The sequence below is a fragment of the Tamandua tetradactyla genome, chromosome 3 (assembly GCF_023851605.1).
Source record: "Tamandua tetradactyla isolate mTamTet1 chromosome 3, mTamTet1.pri, whole genome shotgun sequence".
NCBI classification, from domain to species: domain Eukaryota; kingdom Metazoa; phylum Chordata; class Mammalia; order Pilosa; family Myrmecophagidae; genus Tamandua; species Tamandua tetradactyla.
This window is the reverse complement of record NC_135329.1, coordinates 210737894-210760456: the sequence shown is the minus strand read 5'-3', so window position 1 is coordinate 210760456 and position 22563 is coordinate 210737894. Positions and strand designations below refer to the sequence as shown.

The 22563-nt window shown below is 39.2% G+C and overlaps 2 protein-coding genes across 3 annotated transcripts in view; one reads left to right on the top strand and one right to left on the bottom strand.

Annotated features, from left to right (window-relative positions):
• LOC143678276 (UDP-glucuronosyltransferase 1A1-like) overlaps positions 1–22563 on the bottom strand; it is a 161595-nt gene that overhangs the window by 49680 nt on the left and 89352 nt on the right. The gene's annotated exons all lie outside the window — the stretch shown is intronic.
• LOC143678278 (dnaJ homolog subfamily B member 3-like) overlaps positions 1–22563 on the top strand; it is a 29629-nt gene that overhangs the window by 5030 nt on the left and 2036 nt on the right. The gene's annotated exons all lie outside the window — the stretch shown is intronic.

Below are 22563 nucleotides of genomic sequence, written 5' to 3'. Positions count from 1 at the left end.
AATCATAAACCTATGTGCACCAAACAATATAGCATATGTGAGAGAGATGGCTAGGTTCAGGCATCAACTTGGTCCAGTGATGATGCCCCATTGTACTGTTGTTGTGGATTTAAGTCACCATTATGTGAAATTCATCTATGGCTGATTACATTTGCCATCAGGTAAGGGGAGTGCCTTCCCCAAGAGTGAGGTTTAATTTAATTAGCTGGAGGCTTAAAAGAGAGAGGACAGAAGAGAGCGCAGCAGCTCAGCATACCTCATCTCAGCACTCACAGCTCAGCTTAGATATTTGGAGATGCAGAAGAGAATCGCTCCAGGGAAAACTAAAGAGAGAAGGCCAGCAGACATTGCGTTCCCATTGACAGAGAAGCTCAGATGAAAACTATCTGCCTTTTCTCTGAAGAGCTATACATTTATAACTAAATAAATCCCCCTATTAAAAGTCAATCCAGGGCGGGCCACGGTGGCTCAGCAGACAGAGTTCTCTGAGTTCCCCACCATGCCCGAGACCCACGTTCACTTCTTGGTTCTCACCTGCCATGCTGGAGACCTGGTTTTGCTTTTGCCCATGCAAAAAAAAAAAAAAAAGGCAATCCAGGGTGTTCTGGGAAGATGTGGAATATGTGGAATAGATAGATCGAGTTCAGCCCTGCTCCAAGAAAAGTTAGAGAAGGGATGGGAGGGTGCTGAGATGGTGATTCCAGAGTGTAACTGAACTAGGAGAGTTTTCTGCACCACATAGGGCAGCCCTGGTTGCAAAAGCTGAGGAACTGAGAAACAGAGAACTAGAGCCTAACACTGGAGCCCGGAGCCCTGAGGTGTGCAACAGGGAGAGGGGAACAAGGAAGTAAGCGAAACCATGTTCCTTAAATGTGTTACCTTCACCAGCTATGCCCTGCGACCTGCAATTCACCCCACACCCCACACACCTGAACCCCGTCACCTGCCCCCACTCCCTGCACTCTAAGCATCCCTGTCCCACCAACCTCCAGTGCATACCCACCCCACACCACCACCCCAAGTGCAGCCCAATCCCCTTCTCCTGCACCCCTCATGAGCATTACATCCTCCCTGCCCCCTAGACTGTTGCCAATGCGTAAAGGCTACAGGTACTGACCTCCTTACCCAGGCTACACACGCCCCCAGTCCACACAGTCACACAGCTCCATCTGCACCTCAAACACCTACAAGACCTAGTAATAGGAGGTAGCTTCCTAACCTTTATACCCAAAGCACAAGCAACAAAAGAAAAAACAGAAGTGAAGGTGGTTCTCTAATGGATCTATAAGTAATATTATCATATTGAAGAAGAACAAGATTGAAGGGGGGTTGTAATAGAACTATGTGTCCCACTGATTAACACTAGAAATATAAATTAGTTCATGCAAGAACTACTTCAAAGGTATGATTCATGATTCATATACAAAGAGTGTTTAAGTCCAGAGTACAGAGGGGAAACTGCTATTGCATGCTATGGGCAATGTTTAAAAGGAAAACACCAGTGCTACCACAGCAACAGCAGAGGTAAATAATGGGGGAAGGGACAAGAGTTAAGGGGAGGTTTAGATTTCCTATTTGGCAAGAGTGTGCTTACTGGTTATCTTTCTCTTGGGAATAGTGAAATTATCTAAAATTGAGAGTGTTGATGGACTGTGGACTTTGGGCATTATACATGATGCTTCATGAATGCAGGCGGCTGAATGATGCGCTGACTGAAAAACAGATTCATGAACAATGGTGTACACATATGATCAAATGTTGCGCTGCTACAAAAAGGAATGAAGTTGTGAGGCATGCAATGATGTGAATGAACATGTGGGACATCTGGTGAGCAAAATAAGCCAGAAATGAAAGAAAGAACAATTATATATAAAAAACAGTCGCTCAAAATCCAGAAATAATAATTACCATTCTGGGCTATATGTGTCTGCCATAAGAGCTTACAATCTAGGCCCCCATTTTCTTATAAGAGTTTTCTGAAGGAGACCATATCATAATTGTCTCCTTATCATAATATATATATATATAATTGTTCTTTCATTTCTGGCTCTAAATATATATATATAAATATATATATATTTAGAGATAAGAACAAAGCAATCAGGTCAGGGTTAAAGTAATTTCTGAACACAAGGGTAAGGAAGACATTGTCTATATTTTAAAACCATATATACACTTTGAGACCAAAGGAAGAAAGGCTTATTAGGTTTGGAACTGAAATTTTCTGTAGCATATAATCTAACTCAACCTATTTGTACAACTCATTTGAACAACTGAAATATAAGGAGCCCAAATTAAGAAGGAGGGCAATTAATCCTGTATAGCTTAATGTAATGCCTGAATACATCCTAGAGTATATTAAGAAGATAATAAAGAAGTATCGACAAAGTCCCTTGAGGGATGGGAGAAAAAATATGGAGCTATTAAACTTTGCCATCAGGGAATCCCCTGGTACTGTGTCAAACTTTAGGGACACCAAAATCAATAGGCCAAGCTTATATATATTGTGGAGAAGCTTAGCCTACCCATAGGTATGCCTAAGAGTTACTTCTAGAGGACCTCTTTTGTTGCTCAGATGTAGCCTCACTCTCTCTAAGGCCAACTCTGCAAGTGAAATCATTGTCCTCCCCCCTTATGTCAGATATGACATTTAGGGGTGAAAGTCTCCCCGGAGGTGTGGGAGATGACTCCCAGGGATGAGTCTGGCCCTGGCAGCATGGGATCAATAATTCCATCCTGACCAAAATGGGGAAAAGAAGTGTAACTAATGAAGTATCAGTGGCGGAGAGAGTTCAAATAGAGTCAAGAGGCTGCTTTAGAGGTTGCTCTTATGCAAGCTTCAGTTAGACATTGCTACCTATCATAATTTGCTAAACCCCAACCAGGACCATTCCAGCCAATCCTAAAGAACACCTAGGGCAATAGATAAGATTGCACAAGGGTTCCATGTGCTAGGGTAACTTTCCAGAAACCTACAACCTCCAGATGGGTCTCTAGATCAGATAAGTTCTGAAACCTAGAGGATCCACCCTCTCCAAAACATCAGATCATTCCATCGCCCTACCCCGTAGTATTGACAGACCCTTTCAACGTGAAAAAGTTAGAATGGTCATAACCCAAACACCCTTAAAGAAAGGGATAGAAAGATCAAAGATGATGGTGGAGTTATTCAGAGAAAATAGGATTTAACAAATGAATATGATTGCTGAATTATTAAATTGATATCTCTTTTAGTCTCTAGTGTCTTAGAGCAGCTAGAAGTAAAAACCTAAAATTGTGGAATTGTAACCCATGTCAAACTCTGAAATATGTTCTACAACCAACTGTGGTACTGTGCTTTGAAATTTATTGTTTTTTTGTATATATGTTATTTTTCACAAAAACCTCAACTGTGATAATAAAAAATATTTATTCCTTCTGGCTTCCTATATTGTGGAGCACCTAGAAGGAAAAATCTGAGAAGATCATACAGTAGCCCATGACAAACTCTGGAATCTGTCCTATAACTACTTGTTGAAGAGTGCTTTGAAAACTATTGCATTTCTCTTTCTTTGCTTTGTATATATATTATATTATACAAATAAAAAGTGAAAAAAAAATGTCTGTAGTTTAACTAATGGTATTGTACCAAAAAAGAAAAAAACGCAATACATCTCTGGTAGGTTGCATTCTGACAGTTTCAGCAAACTAAAACTATATATATATCTCAAAAATTATTAAAACTCTAAAACCTGACCAAAATTCAGTTAGAAGGGGATATTTTAATATATGTTTTTTGAAATACAAAAATTGATTTATGCAACCAACAAAGTCAATATTACAGCTATATATAGACCCTTACAAAAAAATATACATTTTTAGAGATATCCTGGAACACTGACAAATATTGATCATATAGTTTCCAATATACTAGCCACTAGCTAAATATCACCATTGAGCACTTGAAGTGTGCTTAGTCCATATGAAATATGCAAAAAGTGTAAAATATATACTAAATTTCAGGTCTTAGTATGGACAAAAGAGATTGGAAAATATCTTGTTAATAATTTTATACTAAATACATGCTGAAAGGATATTTTATATTATAAATAATATATATATAATACAAAATATATTCTTAAAATTAATTTTATATATTTCATTACTATTTTGAAAATATGCCAACTAGATCATTTTAAATTTAATATGTGGCTTGCATTGTATTTCCTTGAATATTTCCATACTAGTCCACAAAGAAGATCTATTAAGAAATTATCAAAAGCAATGACTTCACACTCACAAAAAATCTAATTATTATTCAAAATAATTTGAAAAAAAATGTAAGGGAAAGGCTAAAAGCCTTAACTATATGTAAATTAAGAAAAAGCCTCAGGTGGGCCACAGTGGCTCAGCAGGCAGACTTCTCACCTGCCATGCTGGAGACATGAGTTCAAATCCCAGTGCCTGCCCATTAAAAAAAAAGAAAAGAAAAAGCCCCCTAGATAGCTATTAAAGCTGAAATCAAAACTAAAATTAAAATTCTCTTAAGAACAATTAAAGAGACAAAACCTAAGACAAATAGAAAAAAATTTATTTATAGTCGTCAACAATATAATGCTTCAATACAAGGATGAGATCATTAATCTTAAAAATAAGCTGAAATTAACAAAATAGAATTTAAAAGTACAGAAGGAATAAGCAAATCAAAAAGCTGTTTCTTTGAAAAGACCAATAAAATAATTCAATATCTCTTAAGCTTTAGATTAAGGAAGAAAGAAAAAGACTTAGACTTTGATCTTTCATCTTACAGAAAAATTATAAAAGCAACTTAAAGGAGTCAAATCTAAGGGTAAACTAAACCAAATAAGTAGACAACATCTCAGAATTAAAAAGAATTTAATTGGGCAAAAATCATAATATTGAACCTATCATGTATAGTACATGATGAAGATCACAAGTTGATCTTTTATGCAGTAAATATATCGGCATCAACATGTCTAAAGGATGAACAGAAATACAGTCAGACATTTTTCATAAATACAGTTGTATTTAGAGAAATCAACCCAAAATTGCAAGTCTACAAGATCTACAAATGTCAAAATAAACAAGAAAAGCACCGCTGGGATTGAGTTGTGGAGACAACCAAGGGTCAAGGTAGATGCTGGACCACAAGGATCATGGACCCTTAAGGTCAAGTGGGGCTGACAGCCAGTCTCCAGACGACACACCTTGTCCACCTGGGCAATACTTAAATTATAGTAATAATAATGGTGATATAGTATTCAGCTAGTGATTTTTTATTGGGGACTGATTATGAGCAAGCTCATCCAGGGAGAAAAAGGAAACTGAAGACTTGAACCAATGCAATTAACTCCAGAGAACATATTCACAAACTAAAAGAAAATAGCAACAATTCATTTTAAATACCTTCCAACTTTTCAGTAGTTTTACAAATCCAGCAGATGAATATATATTTATAATTTTAAGGATGTATTAATTAAGGGGGAAAATCAAGTAAGAGTAAATGCCTTCTGATAGGATCAAAAAGAATGAAGATTAGAGTCATTTATAATAATATACTTATTTAAAAAAAAGGAAGTACAGAATAAAAACACATCAACTATAAAAGATCTAATATCAGAGGAGTTACATAAATTAGGTGAATAGGACATTAATGGGCTGATTTCCCTGTAAAAGTGATCATTTGCACAGTGAATTAAGAAAAAAAATCCAGCCTCCGAAAATTCAAGCAAACAAACCCAAATACTGAGCGTTAATGTAAGATTCCTCAGAAATTATTGGTAAAACAGTAGTGTCCACCATGGAAAGTTAGGGTGGGGTGGGATGAGTCAGCCTTCCTAACAAGCCCTTTGCCAATTACACTCATATCTCTTCATCCTGACTCCACCTTCGTTAGTTCTTAGGCTAAGGTTTGATCTCAATGACCCCTACTACCATCCTTTCATGATTTCAGTGTCCCAAATAGAAGACACTTTTTGATATGCAGCTGTCATGATGCATTCCCAAATCTGGAACATCCCCACACTCTACTCCAGTGACCAACTCCAGGTCAGAGACCATCCTGTCAGAAAAATTCAGAAATGTTGGAATTCATTATTTTTTTCTCAGATGGTGAACCCTAGTGTTCCCTCTCTGGCACTGTTTCACTTCCACTTAACTTATTTAACCTTTTTGAAACTTCTACCTGGATTGACTGATTAGATCCCCTGTAATCACATCTCCATCTCTTCTAAGACAAGACCTCTAAAACCTATCCTGACAACAAACACAATTTGCTGGCTGCTTCATCCTACTGAACACCACAAGCAAAAATCCGACATAGTTGAGTTCCACAGAGGGATCAGCTTTTCTGCTTCTACATAGCAGAAGAAAACTGCATAACAAACACAGCACCTCTACCAGTGGAAGATCTTGCTTGAGCCACGCAGTTGCTTTCATCATATTATGGACTCTCACCCATGAACTCTCCTTTCTCTCAGTGACCATGCCAACTTAACCACACTACTAGAGATGTTAGTAAGAGAGGTAGACATCTTTAGAGAGATTGGTAGATGAGGAAGCACTTGAAAGAAAGTTTTTAAAAAATGGGTTCCACTGGGAACCCCAATTGGGTAAAGGCACCCATACAGACCTGAGGCAGTGGCTTTCTATGGGCACAGTTTATGCCCCCAATGAAGACCATGTTGGGCATGATGGGCCTGGGATAGTCCATCACAAAGTCTCCTCTGAAGAGCCACACAGATCCGTATCTGAAAATATCCGCTGGGGACATCTGTCTCTGCAGGAGCTCAGTGGCAAGGCTTGCATAGGAGGAGAAAGAAACATGGCAAATGTATTTCAGGGTCAGAGGGTAGAGCATGTTCTTGACCTGCTGCAGGAACATCATGTGGTCTGAATTCATCCTTAAAAACCCAAGAATATATGAGGAAGGGATTGGACACTGCGTGCCCTCAAAGTCCAAGTCACATGGAATGAAACGCAAAAAATACACAGCAGGGAACGGAGAGGTACTCAGCCAGCAAGGACCCACAGGGGTAAACAGGGTCTGTTAGAACCACATCAAATGAGCTGGCATTCAGGCACCTGATCAGCTCCTTGTCATGCAGGAGCCCTGTATAAGATGTATGATAGAGACTAGATACATTTTTCAACAATTCTATACTTTTAAAAAATATCTTCAGATAGTGAATTTGTTCAAAAATAATTTGTTTCTGGCCTGCCAAAACATGTTCACATTCTTCCTGGGTGTAGGAATGGCATAGGTTTTCAGGGTGAAAAAGCCAGCTACTTTGATGTGCACGTTCACCTCTGGCATGATGACAGCAGCCTGGTGGCCTCTAACGCTGAGCTCCTGCACCAGCTTCCACATCCTGAGGGAGTGGCTGCCTACTTATACCAAGTCACTGAGCAATATGGAGTGTGATTGGAAGGCAGAGACCCTCCTTAAGTGAATCATTACAGAATAAACCTTCCACCCACTCAGCAGGCCCTTCTGTCTGCATACAAGATGAGACTGGTATTCTCTCTCCAATAAACTCCCCTGACCCCACCACCTTCTCAGGGCCAAGTCCTCATCCACTCTCTTACCTTTCATCCAATTGCTCAAACAGGTGTAGGGACACTGGTCTCCTATCCTCACCTCCCCTTCTGTGAACTGCTGTCTCTCAGGTTCTAACTGAGCTCTGGGGGTGGGGTGGGGGGGTGTCACTGAGGCCTTGTCCCCACTGGAAAACTCTGCTGGCCATGCCACTAACTCACCATGCTTGAACTTTTTCCTCCTTGCCTCTTAAAAATCTATTGCAATATTTAAGAAAGCCAATCAAGTAAAATCTGAGCCTTAAAAGTTGATCAGAGCCACAACACAAAGCACAAAATGCAAAGCTGTTTTATGAATATGTCATTACTACTCATGAGATACTATAATTCTTATTGGAGAAGAATACTTCAAATGAGAATATATGAAGCAAAATGAGAATATCTGTACTTGAATTTTACTTGGTCAAACTAGAAATAATATAAATAAGAAACTGTACCAATATTAATTATTCTTTACCTTCATCCAACAGTGCACTTGTGGGAACTATATTAAATGTTGAGTGAATCATAATGACATCTAAAATAGTAGCACAAATGCAATGCAATGAAACAAACATTGGGTACACTTCGTGATATTTTATCTCAATTTCAACTCTGATGATTTAGATTTGGGGAGTTGTTAATTTCTTCACTGAATTTCTGCTATAGGACTCAGAAATGTGCAACTTATCTAAGTGTGAGAAAGACGTGGGGTCTTTTTAAAAATCCAAGCACATATTTCATAAGGAAAATGACTAGAAGTTTACTATCCAGACCTCTGAAAATTGAAGGTCAGTTCTTTACATCTGAACAATCAATAAGTTCTCAAACCAGAGAGAAGTTTTCAGAATTTGGCCTAGATTTCCCTTTGTTTGTTTTTTATTATTTGTTCGATTTATTTATTTATTTTTTGCACTGGATGGGGTCACAGTGGCAGGTCAACAAAGAAAATATTTAAGCCTTTACCTACAAAATAAAAATATTGATAAAAAAGAAAACCCTCTTCCTCCCACGATGGGTAACACCGAGGAAAAGTGTGGCATTGCCAGGACAGCCTTCTCTAAATGGGGAGGGGCGCTGGCTCTGCTCATTTTCCTCCCCGTATTCCTCCTAAAGTCAGGAAGGCGCTGCTGAAGGGCTTCCAAATCAGGACCATCCGGAGGTCACCTCCTGGGCTCAGGGCTTGAGGAAGACAACAGGGACTTGGAGAGGAAGCTGTCCCACCCCAGGGAAGAAAACTGCAGTTCGCTAAGGCCTAGATGTGTAGGGTGACCCCGAGACACCCAGGTCGACTCCCCAGGGTGCAGGGCGGAGGCAATGGCCTGGCTTCAGGCCCCACATGGATTCCCCCTCGGGACCTTTAAGACACGCTGCGCTTCATGTTCAGACTTTGTCCGAGGTCAGTTCCTGGCCGTGGCACGGGCAGGTGTGAGCCTCTGGGGTGCTACCGTTGCCAAGGAGTGGGGGTCGATGTACAGGACTCAGCCAGGACCAGGAAGTCTGGTCGGGGGCTGGGGACACTCTAGCCAGAACAGCCGTGACCGAGATGCCCACGAGGGGGCGCGCGCGGCCCGGGAATAACAAGCACGTCCGAGGCGCCGGCGGGGATTGCAGGAGGGTTGGGGTGCAGAGGGGAGTGCAGGAGGGTCAAGGTGCAGAGGGGAATGCAGGAGGAGTGGGGTGCGGAGGGGAGTGCAGAAGGGTCGGGGTGCAGAGGGGAGTGCAGGAGGAGTGGGGTGCAGAGGGGAGTGCGAGAGGGTCAGGGTGCAGAGGGGAATGCAGGAGGAGTCGGGGTGCAGAGGGGAGTGGAGGAGGAGTCGGGGTGCAGAGGGCCCCGGGGAGCGCTGTTGGAATTGGGAGTGTTAGAGGACAGGATCTAGAAGGGAGTCCTCAGCTGTGGGGTGAGGCATCCCCCAAACACCCTAAGGTGAGTTTTCTTGGCACAGGAAAGGGCTCGCCCTGGTTCTCAGCGCAGCAGCATCTGGATTCAGGCGCTGCTGTCATCTGATGTCCCCTGGACTCAGGCCCTGGAGGGGGGACCAGGTTTCCAGCTGGACCCCTGGGAGGAAAGTGCCTTCCCTCGGAGGGGCCCTGGGGGAAGCAAGACCTGGGCTGGGGCTGGAGGCCTGCCTTCCTGGTGCTGGTGGGACTCCAGGAGATGTCCAAGCATCAGCTTGAGGGGTCTGCAGCAGGGGAGGGGCCTGCACTGCCCAGAGAGACCTGGGGTCCTCAGGCAGATGGTGGGTGGAAGACGTGGGGTGGGTGACATGGCCCCAGAAATGCAGAGTCAGATAAAGGCATCTCCTGAGCCTGAACCCCAGGAGTGCTTCCCCCTGCTGATCTCTGTGCCTTCCACACACTCTCCTGCACTTCGGCAGCTGAGGCCATATTTCCAGCTCACACGTGGCCTGAATAATGTCCGGCCAAAGATGTCCTAATCCCGAAGTCCAGTGAATAGGTTACCTTCCGTGACAGAAGGAATTAAGGCTGCCCATCAGCTGACCTTGACATAGGGAGGTTACCACTGTAAACATGATGTCCTCGTCAGGAAGTAGGGAGGCAGGAAGGTCAGGGGCAGAGAGCAGTTGCTGGAGGACAGAAACAGAGGTTGGAGTCACAGGCAAGGGACACAGATGGCCTGTAGAGACTGAATTTTCCCCTGGATCCTCTAGGAAGGCACAGCGCTGTCCACACACTGATTTTTAACCTCCTGAGGTTCATTTTGTCTTCTGAATTCCAGAACTGTAGGTTAATAAGTCTGCGGTTTTTTGAGCATGGAGTCTGTAATAACTGGTTGCACCAGCAAAGGTAAAAGAACGAAACACCTGTAACATCAGCTGGCCACAGCTGTCACTCGGTGTTCCCCTGACACCTCAGAGTCCATAGTCCAGAACTGAACTCACTTCCCACCACCACCCACTGCCCCCAGGCAGAGCAGCGATGACGGGCTCTGAGGTTGGATGCACATGAGCCCTGTCCACATTGGCTCCATGAAGCTAAGAAAACCCAGAAAGCCTCTCTCAGCACCACTTCCTCTTCTCTCCTGGGAAAAGCCTTCTCACTCCCAAAACTCACCTTAAAAATAATTTCCTCTGAGTACAAAGTTGGAGGTCCTACATGTTCCGAATTCAAAATTTACTATGAAGAAGCAAGAATGAGAACAGTGGCGTGCCGGTGTGTGACTCATAACCCAATGGGATAGACTTCAGAGTCAGAAATAAACCCACACATTTCTGACCAGCTGATTTCTGACAAAAGCACCAAATCTGATCAATGGAGAAAGAATAGTCTGGTTAACAAATAAGCGTGCTGAGAAAAGTGGATATTCACATGCAAAAGAATGATATCTCACCTCACACCCTATACAAAAATTAACTCTAAATGGGTTAAGGATCTACATGTTGGAGGTAAAACAGTGTGATCCTTAGAAGGAAACATAGGGAGACAACTCATAACATAGGATTTTGAGGAATTTCTTAGATAGGACACTGAAAGCACAAGCAAAAATAGAAAACTTAGACAAAATAGACTTCATCTAAATGAAAGGTTTTTGTGCATGAAAGGACATCATAAAAAAAGAAAAACGAAAACCTACAGAGAGGGAGAAAATAATTGCTAATTACATATCTGTTAAGACTTTAGTATCCAAAATATTTAAAGAACGGCTAAAAGTCAATGACAAAATGACAAATAACCCAATTAATAAATGGGAAAAGATTTGAATAGACATTTTTCTGAAGAAGATGTACAATATGCATGTGGAAATTATGCTCAAAATATGCTCACCATCATTGATCATCATGGAAATGCAAATCAAAACCACAATGAGATACCATTTCACACTCACTAAAAGGCTAACTACTGTTTAAAGAATGGAAAATACAAGTGCTAGAGAGATTATGGAGAAATAGAAGCACTCATTCATTACTGATGGGAATGGAAAATGGTGCATCCATTGTGGAAGGCACCCATTGGATGGAGATTAATGTAAAAGAAAAGTGAGGATGCAAACAAATTGGAACCCTTATAAACTGTAAGTGTGATTTTAAAATGGTGTAACCACTGTGAAAGCAAGTGGATGGTTACTCAGAAAGTGGAACAGAGAAATACCTCAGGACCTGGCAATCCTATTTCTTGGTATACATCCGAAGTACTGAAAACAGATGCTCAAAAGATGTCTGGACAACAATGTTCATATCAGCATTAGTCACTATAGTGAAAAAGTGGAAGCAACCCAAGTGTCTTTCAACAGATGAACGGACAAATAAAATGTGGTCTAGCCATCCAAGAATATTATTCAGCCATAAAAAGGAACAGAGTTCTGATCCATCTACAACATGGATGAATCTTGAAGACATCATGAAGTGTGAAATAACCCAGACACAAGAGGACAGATATGGTATAATCTCACTTACATGAAATACCTAGAACTAGAAAATTCATAGATACAGTTGGTAGATTACAGGTTAGCAGGGCCCAGGGCATAGCGGAATGGGGAGGTAGTAAGGGATGTGGAGAGAAAAGTTTGGATAATGGATGGTGGTGTTGGGAGCACAACACTGTGAATGTAATTAACATCACTGAATTGTAAACTTGAAAATGGCTAACAGAGGTAAATTTTGAGTTGTGTATATGAAAATTTTTAGCAAGTGGTTCCTTTCTAAGGCTGTCCCTGACCCCCTCGTTCTTCCCCATGCACTATACACTGAAATAGTCAAAAAACAAAAAGGGAAATACTCAAAATGCCTCTTACTGACAATTGACAACTAGTGTGTTGCAGCTGTTTGTGTATAATTGGTTTTCCCACAAGATTCTTGGAAGAAGAGACTATGGCTTATACATGTGGACACCCTCAGCACCAAGAAATTTTAAAATATTAAAAAGGTATAAGCCTCCAACAATTGCTTTAAAGATTTCCAGGTCATCCTTTAATGCCATGAAAACATTCTGAATTTATGCCCATCATATTCTGAAAAGAAACATAGCAAAACACGCACATAAAGCTTTAAGATAATGTATTGATAAGATAAATTGGTAATGAAAAAATCTGAAATCTAAGGAGAAAACACCTTTAATTGCAGACTAATTCTAAGGGTGAACAAGTCATTTCCTCCCCCCTGCCCCCCACCACCTCCAGCAACCACTCATTTCCCAGAATCTCATATGCAGCGCAGCGCAGAGACAGAACACATGACCTAAGCTTCAAACACTTGGTACGTCTCATGCCCTTGGCCATAGTCATTAGCTCAGAGATGTGCATGTGACTTAATCAGAGACAATGGGACAGAGGACTATACTAAGAAGACTGAGAAAAGTTTCATGCTGGGGCCTCTGCTGCCTAGGTGTCATGAGCCTGAGGTTGATGTCATTGCCAAGGAAACAGATCAACAAAAATGAACGATCTGTCCTGATGACATCATTTGATTCTTGTAGCAAGCCACACCTAACCATATATACCCTGACACTTTTCCAGCACGTAAGCCCATAAGGTTGGTGCAACAGAGAGTCTTGCAATAAATTTACCTAGACAAGATATGATGGGGTTGTCCAAAGGGTTATTGTGATCATAGATTATATCAGTTCTATTAAATGAGGGAAGTCAAGTGCAGCTCTGTTGTTCACTGGGCAAGAGTCCCAAGACAATTCACTGGAGAAAGAATTCTGGGACAACTTCAAATACACATACAAAGAAATGATATTGAACCCCTTTCTCACTCCTACAAGAAGGAAAGTTTAACTCAAAATGGATCAATGACCAAATATAAGAGCTAAAAAATGTATAAAACCCTTAGAAGAAAATCTGAGTGTAAATTTTTATGATTCTGGGTTACTATGTCTTTTTAGATATGACACCATAAGCAGAAACAAGAAAAGAAAACTTAGGTAAATTGTACTCATCAAATTTAAGGTTTTTATGCTTCAAAGGATACCATCAAGAATGTGAAAAGAAAACCCACAGGTGGGTGAAAAATATATATCACATATCTGATAAGGGTTTAATATCCATATGTATAAAGAACTCTTACAACTCAACACACAAAAAACAAATACAATTAAAAACTGGACAAAGAACTCAAATAGGCATTGCTCCAAAGAAGATATACCAATGACCAACGAGTACATGAAAAGATGCTCAATGTCATTAGTTATTAGGGAAATGCAAATCAAACCACAATAAGATTTACTTCATCCCAGCCAGGAGAGCTATAATAAAATATTAAAAAAAAAAAAAAAGAAAGAAAACGAAAACAACAAATGTTAACAAGAGCCTGGATAAATTTGAACAATCATTCATTGGTGGTGGGAGGGTAAATTGGTACAGGCATGGAAGGAAACAGTTTAGTAGTTCTTCAATAAGTTAAGCATTGAATTACATATGACCTTGCAATTTTACTCGTAGGTATATACCTGAAAGAATTGAAAACAAGTATTCAAACACAATCTCGTACACATGAATGATCGTAACAGAACTATTCACAATAGCTGAAAGGTGTAAACACTTTAGATGTCCATCCACTGACAAAAGGAAAACAATATTTGGTCTCTCCAAACAACGGAATATTCTTCAGCCATAAAAAGGAAGTTCTGATAGATGCTACGACATGGATGAACCATGAAAACATAATGCTGAAAGAAGCTAGACACAAAGACCACATATTGTATGATTCCATTTATATAAAATATCCAGAATAGGCAAATCTATAGTAAGAGAAAGAGATTGACCACTGCCAAGGGCTGGGCAGAGGGAGAATGAGGAGTGCTGCCTAAAGGGTAGGGGTTTCCATTTGGGGTGATGAAAACATCCTGGACCAGATCATGGTGATGGGGTCCAACCTTGGGAAAGCCACTCGAATTGCAGAATTGCACACTTTACAATGGCTAAAATGGTAAATTATATGTTATGTGTATTTCACCGCAATAAAAATAAATGCTGTAGCCTCTTTGGAAAATAGTCCAGAAGTCCCTCAAAAAATGAAATAAATATGTAGTTATCATACAGTTCAGCAACTTCCCTTTGTAGTGGTTGGAAGCTTATATTCCCCGGGAAAATATGTTTTTAAATCTAATCCAATGCATGTGAACCCATTGTAAGTAGGACCTTCTGATAGGACTATCTCAGTTAAGTTGTGACCCAGCTGAACTAGGATGGGAACGTAATCTTACTCCTGGGTCCTTTATACATGGAATGAATATACGTAGAGACAGAAAGGCAAGGGAGAGGCCAGCAGATACCATTCTGTGCCTTGCCACGTGGCAGAGGAGCCAAGACTTGTGGCAGCTGATCTTTGGGAAGAAAACATCTCTTTATGATGTCTTCATTTGGACAGTTTCCTAGACTCTAACTATAAGCAAATAAATTCCCATCATTTAATCCAAAGCCCATTTCATGGCATTCCTTTGAGCAGCCTAGGTAACTAAAACACATTCCTACATATATGCCCAAGAGAACTGGAAACACATGTTCACACAAAAACTTTATGCTAATGTTCATACCAGCATGATGCATAAGAGCCAAAAGTAGGAAAAACCCAAATGTCTATCAGATAATGAGTAGTTTCATAAAACATGGTATATCCAGATAATTGAATAGTATTCACCAATAAAATGTAAGGCTTCAATATGTAAAAACCTTTAAAATTTGATGCTAAGTCAAGGGAGCCAGGCATTTGTAAATAGGACCTTTGGAGATAGCAGGTGAGTCTTGATCCATGTGACTAGAGGGGAAGGGAGGATGCCTTATAGAGGGGAAGGGAGGATGCCTTATAGAGGGGAAGGGAGGATGCAATCAGGCAGCAGTAGGTCCAGGAAGGAGAGACCACCACGTGACAGAGGACTGCCATCACCACTACATGCTGACCACGGGAGGAAGTTTGGTTGGTTGTTGTGTTGATTTTGGACTTCTAGCTTAGAGACAAATGCTTGTTGCTGAAGCCAACCTATTGTGCAGTATTTATCATAGAAGCTCTGGCAAATTAAGACAATCATTAAAGGATAAATCATCTTTTTCCACCTCTGGTCGTACTCTTCTGTATCAAAACAAGAGATCTTCCCTGCTATGGAAAATCATTCATCTGACTCTCTATGAACTATCTAATTCCACTTTCTCATTCCAATTTCTCAGTAAATGCACATTCATCTCATTTCTCTCCTCCCACTCTCTTCTGAATCCTTTCAATAGAACTTTCTTCACCACTAGTCTAGTGAGATTACCCTCTGAGGAGTTGTCAGTGGCCTCATTACTGAACACAATAGCCTATTCTCCACTGTTATCTCATTCAGCGTATTTTGCAATTTAGTATCTTCTAAAATGCTCTCCTCCTGTTAATCTGCAATTGGAAGTAAAACAAAACAGAAACCCAGCCTCACAATCTCCTTATTTGTTTTTAATGTTTTTCTTTTTCCACTCAGGGGATGAGAAAGTTTATGTAAAGCAAGAAGAGTCCTTATTTAGGGTATCTATACCTGACAAAATTCAGAGGAATTCTTTTCTTTGGGAATTTATGAAAACAAAATTATTTGTTGAACATGATTATAGTCATATATGGGCAGAGGGGAAGGGAGTAACTAACTTGAAACAAGCCAAAACTGAATTTTTAAAAAGTGTAGGTTACTTCCGGAGAAGATGGTGGCTTAGTAAGACGCGCGGGTCTTAGTTCGTCCTCCAGAAAAGCAACTAAAGAAACAGAAACAATACGAAACAGCTCCCGGAGCCACGACAGAGACCAAAAAGACAGCGTACCCATTCTGGAACAGCTGAACGGGCAGGGAGAATCCGCTGCGGTGAGATACCCGAGGGGCGTGCATTTTCCCGGCCGGGGCGGCTGGCAACTGGAGTCCCCTCCACGCACGTGGCTCCCCGGTCTGACTGGGAACGTTGGATAGTGGGGCCCTCCCACCACGCTTGGCGTCTTGGGCCAGCTGGGCAATTTGGACCGGCACTCACCCAAGCCGCGGCGGCTGACGAACACCCTCCACACGCGGTTTCCCGGGCCGACTGCGAGATTTGGATTGGCAAGCTAAAGGTACCACAGCATCTTTTACTGGGGGGCCCCCGCAGACAGACGAGCGCCACAAGCGCCACCTACTGGGCAGGATAAGAAAAACAGAGCCCAGAGATTTCACAGAAAAACCTTTCAACCAGCCAGGTCCCACACCCAGGGAAATCTGATCAAATGCCCAGAAACCAGCAGAAAATAATGGATGACGCTCGGAAAATTGAAGATATGGCCCAGTCAAAGGAACAAACCAATAGTTCAAATGAGATACAGGAGCTGAGACAACTAATGCTGAATATACGAACAGAAATGGAAAAACTCTTCAAAAACCAAATCAATAAATTGAGGGAGGACATGAAGAAGACATGGGCTGAACAAAAAGAAGAAATAGAAAATCTGAAAAAACAAATCACAGAACTTATCGGAGTGAAGGACAAAGAAGAAAAAATGGAAAAAACAATGGATACCTACAATGGTAGATCTAAAGAGACAGAAGCTACAATTAGTGAACTGGAGGATGGAACATCTGAATTCCAAAAAGAAACAGAAACTATAGGGAAAAGAATGGAAAAACTTGAGCAGGGGATCAAGGAACTGAATGACAATATGAAGCGCACAAATATACGTGTTGTGGGTGTCCCAGAAGGAGAAGAGAAGGGAAAAGGAGGAGAAAAACTAATGGAAAAAATTATCACTGAAAATTTCCCAACTCTTATGAAAGACCTAAATTTGCAGATCCAAGAAGTGCAGCACACCCCAAAGAGAATAGACCCAAATAGGCGCTCTCCAAGACACTTACTAGTTAGAATGTCAGAGGTCAAAGAGAAAGAGAGGATCTTGAAAGCAGCAAGAGAAAAACAATCCGTCACATACAAGGGAAACCCAATAAGACTATGTGTAGATTTCTCAGCAGAAACCATGGAAGCTAGAAGACAGTGGGATGATATATTTAAATTACTAAAAGAGAAAAACTGCCAACCAAGACTTCTATATCCAGCAAAATTGTCCTTCAAAAATGAAGGAGAAATTAAACATTTATAGACAAAAAGTCACTGAGAGAATTTGTGACCAAGAGACCAGCTCTGCAAGAAATACTAAAGGGAACACTAGAGTCAGATACGAAAAGACAGAAGAGAGAGGTATGGAGAAGAGTGTAGAAAGAAGGAAAATCAGATACGATATATATAATACAAAAGCCAAAATGGTAGAGGAAAATATTATCCAAACAGTAATAACACTAAAAGTTAATGGACTGGGCGGGCCGCGGTGGCTCAGCGGGCAAGAGTGCTTGCCTGCCATGCCGGAGGACCCCGGTTCGATTCCCGGCCCCAGCCCATGTAAAAAACAAACAAACAAACAAAATATAATAAAACAAGAAAATGTTTAAAGATGTTTCCCTTTCTTCCTCCCTTCCTTCCTTCCATCCTTCCTTCCTTCTCTGTCTTTCCTTCCCTTCCTCCCTCTCTCTCTTTAAAAAAAAAAAAAAAAAAAAAAAAAAAGTTAATGGACTGAATTTCCCAATCAAAAGACATAGAATGGCAGAATGGATTATGACCCAGCAATACCACTGCTAGGTATCTACTCAAAGGACTTAAGGGCAAAGACACAGACGGACATTTGCACACCAGTGTTTATAGCAGCATTATCTACAATTGCAAAGAGATGGAAACAGCCAAAATGTCCATCAACAGACGAGTGGCTAAACAAACTGTGGCATATACCTATGATGGAATATTATGCAGCTTTAAGACAGACTAAACTTATGAAGCATGTAATAACATGGATGGACCTAGAGAACATTATGCTGAGTGAGTCTAGCCAAAAACTAAAGGACAAATACTGTATGGTCCCACTGATGTGAACCGACATTCGAGAATCAACTTGGAATATATCATTGGTAACAGAGACCAGCAGGAGTTAGAAACAGGGTAAGATAATGGGTAATTGGAGCTGAAGGGATACAGACTGTGCAACAGGACTAGATACAAAAACTCAAAAATGGACAGCACAATAATACCTAAGTGTAATGTAACTATGTTGGAACACTGAATGAAGTTGCACCTGAAATATAGTTTTTTGTTTGTTTGTTTGTTTGTATCTTTTGTTTTTGTTTTTTTCTTTTTCCTTTTTTTATATATATATATTTCGTTTATTAGTATTATTATTTTAATTCTCTTCTCTATATTAACATTCTATATCTTTTTCTGCTGTTTTGCTAGTTCTTTTCCTAAATCGATGCAAATGTACTAAGAAATGATGATCATACATCTATGTGATGAAACTAAGAATTACTGAGTGCATGTGTAGAATGGAAAGATTTCTAAATGTTGTGTTAATTTCTTTTCTTTTTTTTGATTAATAAAAAAATTTAAAAAAAAGTGTAGGTTAAAAGCAATAAAGAGCACAATTGGGAATGCAGAAAATAAAATCTGTGACTTAGATATGCTCACCCAGAATGAAGGCAGGGAGGGTGGGGATAGAGAAGATAAGAAAACTGAGGAGTAAAATGATAGTGATGAAAACTGGAGAATAGAAATTTAGGAATGACAGGTCTTCCCAAACTATAAATCAGAACAAAAAGTTCAGCGATTTAACAGAGGACAATGTTCAAGTTTCAGTAAACCTGAATTTAACTTTGGGCTTCCTGTGCATGGTAGGCAAAATAATAGCTCCATGTCTTAAACCCCAGAAGCTGTGAATATGTTATTTACATGAGAAAAGGGATTTTGCAGATATATTTAAATGAAGGGTCTTGAAATAGAATATCTTGGATTATCTGGGTGGGGCCAATGTAATCACAAGGGTCCTTATAAATGAAAGCGGGAGGCAGAAGAGTTTAGGATTTCAGGAGGCTGCACTGCTGGCTTTCAGGAAGGAGGAAGGAGGCCAGGAGTCAACGAAAGTGGGCAGCCTCTAGGAGCTGGAGAGGGCACTGAAACAGATTATCCCTAGGGCCTTCAGAAGAAACAGGGTCCTGCACCTTGATTTTATTCCAGTGAAATGCATTTCAGACCTCAGTCTTCTAGACAATAAATGCATAAGATAATAAGTTTGGGTTGTTTTGAACCACTAAGTCTGTGGTAATCTGTTACAGCAGCATCGGGAAACTAATCCACTAAATTTTGGGGCAATGTCATGCAAAAAGATCAGTCTCTCGGATATAAGAATAAAACAAGGAGCAAAAAGTATGCTACTTCTGAAGAACTGAAATAAGACTAGTTATGGATTTCTTCTGCACACTAGAGAATACCAACTGATAAGAAGAAAGTTAATAAATCTGTACCCAAACAAACTGGCACTCAGAGTGGAGTAAGAGACAGTCTTAAGTATATAAAGACTTCCTAAATGATCAATTTATTATATTCCAGGAAAAATACTGGAAGATATAATGGAGTTAATTTGAAGATGAATTAAAAGTAAAATAAAAAAGCAAACCAAGCACCTTTGTAGAAGAAATGCTTGGCATTTTGTTTTCATACCAGAATAGAGAAATGTGTGCTTGACTGGAAGTCCCAGGAAAGAAGTGACAGGAAAGATATGACACCTTTCTATTTGCAGATAAGTAGGAAAAAGAAATCAACAAGAAGAATAAGCTTACACTAAATGGAAAAAATAAAATTAACCATATACATTGCATGAACAGACCAAATCTTATGTTAAAAGAGACTATGAGATTAGAGTTTATTTAAAAATGTGTTTATACTAAAAATAATAATAATAATAATAATAATAATAATAATAATAATAAAATGTGGTCTTCACAGGTAAATATGTAGAAGTATGAGTTTCAAGGAATACAAAATAACAAGTTAAGCAACACTGACATTAGATGGAAGGTAGATGGTTAGGGATATTATTTAATGACAAAAGTAAATTTTATGGAGAAAATGCAGGAATCATACACCTATGTGCAGCAAACAATCTAGCATATATATCAAAAATTATTAAAACCCCAAAACATGATCAAAATTCAGTTAGAAGGGGATATTGTTTTTACTTTTTCTTTTCTTTTTTAAGTGCATGGTCCAGGAATCCAACCTGGGTCTTCCGCATGGAAGGTGAACATTCTACCACTGAATGATCCATGCACTCTTAGAAGGGGATATTTTAAGATATCTTTTTTAAAAATTGGGAAGATTTAGTAGATTTTTTTCAAATAGAAAAATTGACTTATGCAATCAATGAAGTCAGTATTACAGCTATATATAGACCCTTACCAAAAATATACATTTTAAATGTATCCATGATATTTATAAATATTGCTCATAAGGTGTCCAATATACTAGTCAATAATAACTGCTCAATACGGCTATTGAGCACTTGAGTTGTCCTTAGTTCACATGATACATGCTATATGTGTAAAATATAATAAGATTTTGAAGACTCAGTATGAAAAAAGAGAATGTAAAATATCTCATTAATAATTTTATACTGAATACATGCTGAAAGGATAATATTTTATATATTTGGATAAATAAAATATATTATTAATACTGATTTTATATGTTTACTTGTATTTTTTTAAAAACATGCCTACTAGAAATTTTAAATTATAAATGTGGCTTCCATTATATTTCCATGAACAACACTGTACTACAGAGAAGCCCTCCTCAGAAATTGTCAAAAGCACTGACTTTACAAAAAAAAATTCTCTAATTATAATCCAAAATCATTAGTAAACAAAAGAGGAAAGTTAAAAGTCTTAGATATACATAAATTAAAAGACAGCAACTACATAGCCATAAAAATAAAATTGAAAATCAAAAATTGAAATTAAAATTCTCCAATGAAAGGGAGAGAAATGTATACCAAAACCGAACAAACAGAAAAAGTTGTATTTATAGCCTTCAACAACATAATGCTTTAATGCAAAGATCAGTTAAATAGTTTTAAAAACAAGCTGAAATTAGCAAAATAGAATAAAAAAGAAACAGAGGGAGTAAACAAATTGCCAAGCTGTTTCTTTGAGAAGACCAATAAAATAATTCTATCTATCATAAGCCTTTAAACTGCAAGAATGATAAGGAGCAACCATATAAAGGACTTAGACTTCGACCTTTCATCTTAGAAAAAAGAACAAAAGCTACTAAAGGAGACAATCTAAGGGCAAACTAAACTAAATAAGTAAGGGTGACAGTAACTCAAAATTAAAAAAGAAGAATTAATGGGACAAAAATCATAATAATTGAACCTATCATGTATAATACATGATGAAGATCACAAGTAAATGATCATTTATGCACCAAATAAATGGGCTTCAATATGTCTAAAGGAAAAGTAGAAATACCAGCAAACATTCTCCTTAATACACTTGTATTTCCAAGACTTACAAATGTCGAAATAAACAAGAAATAACAGCTGAGATTGAGTTGTGGAGATTGCCAAGGGTCAAGGTAGATACTGGACCACAAAGATCATGGACTGTGAAGGTCAAGTGGCAGACAGCCAGTCTCTAGATGATATACCTTGTCCACCTGGGCAATATTTTGATTATAGCAATAATAATGGTGATAGATATCATTTATTGGGTGATTTATTATTGGGGCTGATTATGACCACACTCATCCAGCTGGAAGAAGGGCACTGAAGTTTGAACCAATGCAGTAACTTCAGAGGACATATTTACATAGACACACTAAAATAGTAGCAAATCATTTTAAATATTTCCTACTTTTCAGCAGTTTCACAGATCCACTAGATGAATATATATTGATAATTTTAAAAATACAACAACCAAGGGGAAGAATCAAGTATGAATAGTTACCTTATGATTTGATTTAAAAAATGAAGATTAGAAATTTTATAATAAAAAATCATTAATAAAAGAAATACATAGTAAGAAAACAAGTATAAAAGATCCAATATCAGAGGAGTATATAAATTAGATGAATAGGCTGATTTCCTTATAAAAGTGACAGTTCACTTAGTGGATTAAGAAACGAAATCCAATAAAAAAAAAAAAAAGAAATGAAATCCAGCCCCCTGCCCCCCC